The following is a 7,111-nucleotide window of genomic DNA, read 5'->3' as shown; positions in this document are numbered from 1 at the left end:
GGCTAAGAGCCCTTTGGCAAGAGAGTGACCAGGAGATTAAGGAGAAGAGGAAGCCAGACCTGAGTGGACCAGAGCACGGCTTCAGGGCTCGGTGTTAGCACCAGTTTTTCTTTTTTTCTTTTTTTTTTAAATTGATTTCAGAGAGGAAGGGAGAGGGAGAGAGAGACAGAAACATCAATAATGAGAGACAATCATTGATCAGCTGCCTCCTGTATGCCCCACACTGGGGATTGAGCCCACAACCCAGGCATGTGCCCTGACCTGGAATCAAACCATGACCTCCTGGTTCATAGGTCGACGCTCAACCACCGAGCCACGCCGGCCGGGCCATAAGAGTAATTCTAGTATTTTCTTCCCAGAACTCAACCAGTCACCTTTCAAGATCCCTGTAGTACCCAAGGGTTTAGGCTGCCCTTGACCAAGTCAAACTTAGACTTAACAGCACGGTGTTAATTTTCCTATAAAGTGCGAACATTGTAATAGGATATGCTTAAAGGGTAACACTTAAAAAGGTGAGTGGTTCATAATGGAATTTTAGGCCCTGTGAAAATCAAGGGACTTTTTTTTTTTTTTTTAAATCCTGGAAACGGACTTGCCTTGGAGAAATCTCATTTCACTCATTGGTAAAACAAAGTTACCTGCACAGTTATATAGCAACGGTTGATTAGTTATAGGACACAAGATTTAATCAGTGTGGCAAGTGTTTGCTGAGTGCCTATGATGGGCCAGAAACTAGGTGTTTTTACCGGGGATAGGGTCCTGCCAGCAAAAGCTAAGTATGTTCCAAAGGAACCAGAGAGGGCTCCACACCAACAGAAATAGCCTTAGAAAGATGCCGTTTGTCCTTTCCTCCTTGAACACAAACCTTTAGAAAGCAAGGGCTGTAGTTAAAGGTGTATTTTACAAAAAAAAAAAAAACAAACAAACAAACACAACAAAACAAAACAAAACAAAAAGTTCAATACATTAGAATGTGATGAAGAACCCAAATTTTCTTTTAAAATGTAGGACTCGTAATATGTACACTTCTTTCTCTAACCTGGGGTCTGGTCTTTAGATCCTCTTGAAATACTGGGATGTTTCAAAGTGCACCTTGAAATTTGTTTTTTAATTCCGCATTTATATCTTTGTACATAATAAATAGGTTCAATCATGACGGTGCTAAAATTGACAGCCCAAGGAGATTTTTATATCTCTTCCGCAAGAGGGCGACATAGGACTATGTCTTTAAAACAGGATCTTGGCTTGTGTCCCAAGGGATCAACCTACACAGAAATGATTTCCTTACTAAATCTAAAAGGAAAAAAGTGTAAATAAATGATATTTACAGAATTAGATTTTTTCCTAGGCTCCTGTCAGTTTCAAGGGTATTTGGATAGCTGGTTTGCTTTGTAAAATTAGCAATAGAAAAAACAGTTGAGTAGAAAGAAGAAAATGGGTGTTGCAGATAGATATTGAGCTGAATATGTCAACCACCCTTCAAGTTCCTTTCTTTGGTTGCTATGGTAACGCCCAGGTTTATTCACCCCAGCCCTTATTTAACAACAGCTCTGAAATTAGTAGGATATTGGATCTGCAGTCAGATTACTTGGTTCAAATCCCACCTCCACCATTTACTAAACATGTGACTCAACACGTGATTTAATACTATGGCTGTCTCAGTTTCCCCAATTGTAAAATGGGGATGATGGTTAACTGAGAATAAGCATGTAAAACATTTAGCACAGTTCCTGGCACTCACTGCACATTCCACAAATTTGCAGTCATCACCAAATCACCACCATGGCCTTGACTATGCTTTCTAGACAGACTCATCAGAACACTTATTTCACCATATTATATGAAGAAGCATGATTCTCGGCATTGGCCAATCCCAGACAAGAGAAAAAATACTTTTAGGGCTATACAGTATGATATAATTTGAATATCTTTAACTCATTGCTAAAATATCAAATTGTTCCGTTTTTGATTCAGTTAAATTATGTGATTGATGAATCATTCTATTCTGTTTGCCATTTGGAATCTTTATAGTTTTCACTTTCACTAAAAAAGTATATAAAGCAAATTTATGCAGAAGGTCACATTTTTACCACCTATTTCTTCTTTTAAATAGATTTTTACATACCCCAACCCATGTTTCTATTTCAGCATTTACGCTAATTATTTTTTTTTAAAGAGAGAGAGAATAAAATAAGCACCATTTCCAAATTATACAACCTTAATGAGCAAGTTCAGCCTACTTGTATTGCAGGAGATGCTGGTTTTATTTTACTACTATCCTCATCTGCCTTTCCATCTTGATATGGCTAATTATCAGGATTAAAGCAGTTCTTTCAACATCCATCCTTTCCATTGTCATTAATTTTTTTAATTGTCAAAATAATGTTCCATATTAACAACCAATCTGCCTGTTCCCAGCTGGTCGAGATTAAGTTAGTCTGTTTGATTTGGTTGTTTTGGTTTTGTCTTTCCTTCTAAACTGTCCAATTTTCTTGCTAGCATCTCTTAGCTAATGAATTATTTAACCACTACACAGAGTAGTCTTTTGAACTTAAAAGCTTTGCTTTTGATGGAATCATTTCTCATTTCAGTCTATTTACTCTCAATGGGACTCAAGCCCTTGGTAGCAATGTGGGTTGGCACTGTACCATCCACCCACAACCAATGTCCCCCTGCCTCAGCCTGGTGGCAGGACCTGCAGAGAGGTCCGAGGCCACAAGCAGAGATCCTCCTAAGAACCCTGGGCAAGGAGAGTCAAAAGGACCCATCAGTATAGGAAAGCTTGTTTCCCGTGAGCTGGATAAGCTGATACTTTCTTTTTCTTTTCTTTTCTTTTCTTTTTTAAAGTATTTTTATTGATTTTAGAGAGAGAAAGGGAGAGGGAGAGAGAAAAACATTAATCAGTGGCCTTCTTCATGCCTACTCCTGGGGATTGAGTCCACAACCTGGGTATGTGCCCGGACTGGGAATCAAACCAGCAACCCTTTGGTGCATGGGCCGACGCTCAAGCAACTGAGCCACACCAGCCAGGGCAAGCGGATACTTTCTAAAATTATACTGCAGTTTACACGTTTTACCTTTGCAATCAACGTGACTCGGCTGCACTCTGAAGATTTCTGAGAGCTGTTTTTGGAAATTAGAGAAACTTCACCTGTGTGTGTGTGACCTCTGGAACTTATTTTAATGGTTCACTTGCTTACTAGTGACGTTGTCAGAGGGAAGTAAGCCCATCCTTTCAAACAAAATATTAGAGGAAAAACAGTGTGGTGGTTACTTTGGTGCCAATGAAACACACTTCCCAGAATTCATGCCCGTGAGGCTGGTCTTGGCCATGTGACTTGCTTTGACCAATGGGACATTAGCAAGTGTGGTGAAAGCAGAGGCTTAATAAGTACTTGCATGTGGGGGTGTGGCCTCTTGAAATGCCTACCGGTAATTCCTCTGAAGGGTGAAAGGCCCAGTGGAAGGAGACCCTGGAAGCCATTTGGCCGTTCCAGCTCCAACCAAGCTACCTACGAAATGCAACAGCATTGAGTGGCCTCAGGCGCACAGCATGGAGCAGCCGGTCCTCACCGGACAGCTGAGACAGCCAAATGAATAATGAGAAATAATACATCGTTGTTTAGCTACTTTGTTTGGGGCTGGCTTGTTACAGAGCAATTGGCTTCTTGAGGATTTATCACCTAGTGCTGCTATGCCTATGGAGATACCCATATTGCCTTCCTTTCATCTCAGCCAAGAAATGAGGTCCTTCTTTGTCCTCATCATTGCAAGTCTCCTCCAGATACACGTGGTTCTCTTTGTTTTATCCCAGGAGCCCACCTGGTCCACAGAGCTGCCGGTGATGGGAGCAGCCACCTGCCCAAGCCCCTGACTGCAAGGATGCAGGGAGAAGGGAGCAGGGCGCTCTACTCCAATGAAGAAGACCTGTGGGGAGGGCTTTTAGGCGGGGGCAGAAGAGGGAGGGAAACTGAGAAAGCCTGGGAATGGACTGATAGGAGTCCTAAGGGTAAAATAAAGGGCTGTTGCAATCCATCCTCTGTCCTCTGTGTTTGCTTCCACATCTAAAGTCAGACTTTCCCTGGTAAGGGCCGAAACTGCCTACCTTCCAGCTGTTGAAGGCCTGGTGGAGAAGTTACCCAACACGGGATCACCATCCTTGGACGAAGGTGAAGAGAAAGGACCCTAAGACGTGAAGAGCTGAACGTATTTGAAACTCTCATTGCTCAGTCAAGACCGGTGAGCAAAAAGTCAGGATGGAGCAGCAGCTGAGCGGAGAATCAATGTCGAGTGGCACACACTCATTTGGCAGGGATACTTCCACGGAGCAATGCCAGGAAAGTCCTTTCCTCGCATACCTGTTCTTCCTCCAAGCTATGAGCAAATGCTGACCACAGTGCATCTGGGGAGGCACAGGCCCCATCGCCTCGGGCTAGGGCTTTGCTTGCCTTGCTCACCACAGAGCATGGTGGTGCATGGCACCATTAGACACACAATACATGCACTAAAGGAAGGCACGTGCCATACTGCATTTTTGGCCTTGTATCTGCTCATTCCTACTGCTCCCCCGGACCTCCTGTCTTCTAGAACACTGTTTCAAACCTGGGGTGCTGAAGCTGCCACACCCCTCTACCTGAGACAGAGCCCACTGAAATCGGGGGTGGGGGGGAATATGGATTTGATCAATTTTAGACTTTCATTTATTTGAACTTTAACTCACCAGGGCAAGGTAATTTGATTTCTAAATTAAATTCCTTTGGACTTTGCTGTCTTGGATTTGAACATGCAAATAGGTCTTATCTAGAAACGGTCATTTCTCCCTGAGAATTTGTCCTGAAAGAGGGCTTTATATTCACATCTGGGGCCTCTTTGTAATGCATTTTATTTTTGGAGTGTCTTATGTTATCACTTTCTCTTGTTGAAGAACCTTGGGCCCTCGCTGGTTTGGCTCAGCGGATAGAGCATCGGCCTGTGGACCAAAGGGTCCCAGATTCTATCCCAGTCAAGGGCATGCCTCACAGTTGCAGGCTCAATCCTCGGCCCTGGTCGGGGCGCATGCAGGAAGCAACCAATCGATGTGTTTCTCTCAAATTGATATTTCTCTCTGTCTTTCCCTCTCTCTTCCACTCTCTCTAAAAATCCACGGGAAAATATCCTCAGGTGAGGATTGAAAACAAAAACAAAACAAAAAAGAGCCTCAGGCCGAAACCGGTGTGGCTCAGTGGATAGAGCGTCGGCCTGCGGACTCAAAGGTCCCAGGTTCGATTCCGGTCAAGGGCATGTACCTTGGTTGCGGGCACGTCCCCAGTGGGAGGTGTGCAGGAGGCAGCTGATCGATGTTTCTCTCTCATCGATGTTTCTAACTCTCTATCCCTCTCCCTTCCTCTCTGTAAAAAAAAATAAAAAAATAATAATAATAAAAATAAAAAAGAGCCTCAGGATAAACAATGTGCATGGACTCAAACGAAGTCAGAATGGGGAGTCAATTTCCAGCTCTGTGTGGAGCAAGCATGTCAAATTTGTGGCTGGCGGGCTGCGAGTTTGACATGCTTGGTGTAGCGTAACCTTGGAGCTTAAAGTGCAGTTCTGACCCATCTCAGAGCTTTCTGAAATCAAAACCTAAACTACGCAGCAGATTTTGGGAGGCCTGAAGTTTATACAATTTGTGGGGGGTGAGGAGTTAAGGATGTCAAATTTGCAACCAGCAAATTTGTATGATGAATACAAAATCAGATACAGGCCATGAAAGGCGCCTGAGTGAGAGGTCATGAAGCACCAGCATCCTTCGCTTTGTGACGAACCCAGCTCTGCCGCCAGCAGCGGTGGAGGACACCCCAAAGAAGCAGTGGCTAGTCCACCAAGATGGGAGCAGGACCCTCCCTGATGGAGCACTGAGCTCCCCGAGATGGCCACCCCCTGGCTCACCACAGGCTTAGCAGCTGTTGCAAACTCATCTAAAAATGATTCGGTTATTCACAATAACAACTATGGTCTCCCTTGTAACCTACAAAATTATAATGAAAATAAGCTTTAGATCGAATTCTGCCACCCATATCGATGTCGAGGAGCAAGCGGGCACAAAAGCCTACGACCTGCTCTGGGACCTTGGTGACATCCCGGCTCCATTCTGTGCACGGAAGGTGAACCCGATGCCAACATGACAATATTCTGATGACAGGAAATAGTCAGATTCAGGCACAAGCATCCTCCACTAAATAGTTCAGGTTTTTTCTTCTTCTTCTAAGAACAAGGGCATTCTCCTACCTAAGAACAGTGCCAATATCAAACACAGAAAGTTCACGATCAAGTCACACCTATTATCTGATCCACATTCCATATCCAAATTCTGCCATTGTCTCCATAATGACCTTCACAGCTCTCTCTCTCTCTCTCTCTTTTTTTTTTTTTTAGTCCAGAATCTATTCCGGGATCACACATTGCATTTAGTCATCAAGTTTCATCTGGAACAGTTTCTCAACCATTTTTTGCCTTTCTTGACCTTGACATTTTAAAGAGTAAAGACCAGCAAGTTTGTATAATATTCCTCATTCTGGCATTGTCTGAAGCTTCCTCCTGACCAGATTAAGGTTGTGCATTTCTGGCAGGAACGCTACAGGAAGGATGCTGTGTCTTCATTGCATAGCAGGAGGAAACCATAATATTGGTCTGCCCAATATTGAGTGGTGCTAATTTTGATGGCTTGGTTAATGGGGCGCCCGAGATTCTTAACGATTAAGGTACTACTTTCCTTCTTCATAACTAATAAGCAACACCCAGGAAGACACTTTGAAACTATATAAATATATATGGTTTGTCATGAAACTCACCCAGTATTTTGGGCAACATTGATGAGTTTCTAATTCCACTATTTCTTTTATTTTTGTTGTTGAATTTCTATTATAAGGGAGAATTTTCCCTTCTCCATTAATTAATTAATTAATTAATTAGTTAATGTCAGTATGAATTAGAAGATCCTATAATTAGCCGAAACCGGTTTGGCTCAGTGGATAGAGCGTCGGCCTGCGGATTCAAGGGTCCCAGGTTCGATTCCGGTCAAGGGCATGTACCTTGGTTGCGGGCACATCCCCAGTGGGGGGTGTGCAGGAGGCAG

This window comes from Eptesicus fuscus, chromosome 16, assembly GCF_027574615.1.
Source record: "Eptesicus fuscus isolate TK198812 chromosome 16, DD_ASM_mEF_20220401, whole genome shotgun sequence".
In the NCBI taxonomy this organism is placed as follows: domain Eukaryota; kingdom Metazoa; phylum Chordata; class Mammalia; order Chiroptera; family Vespertilionidae; genus Eptesicus; species Eptesicus fuscus.
This window is presented reverse-complemented; position numbering follows the sequence as displayed.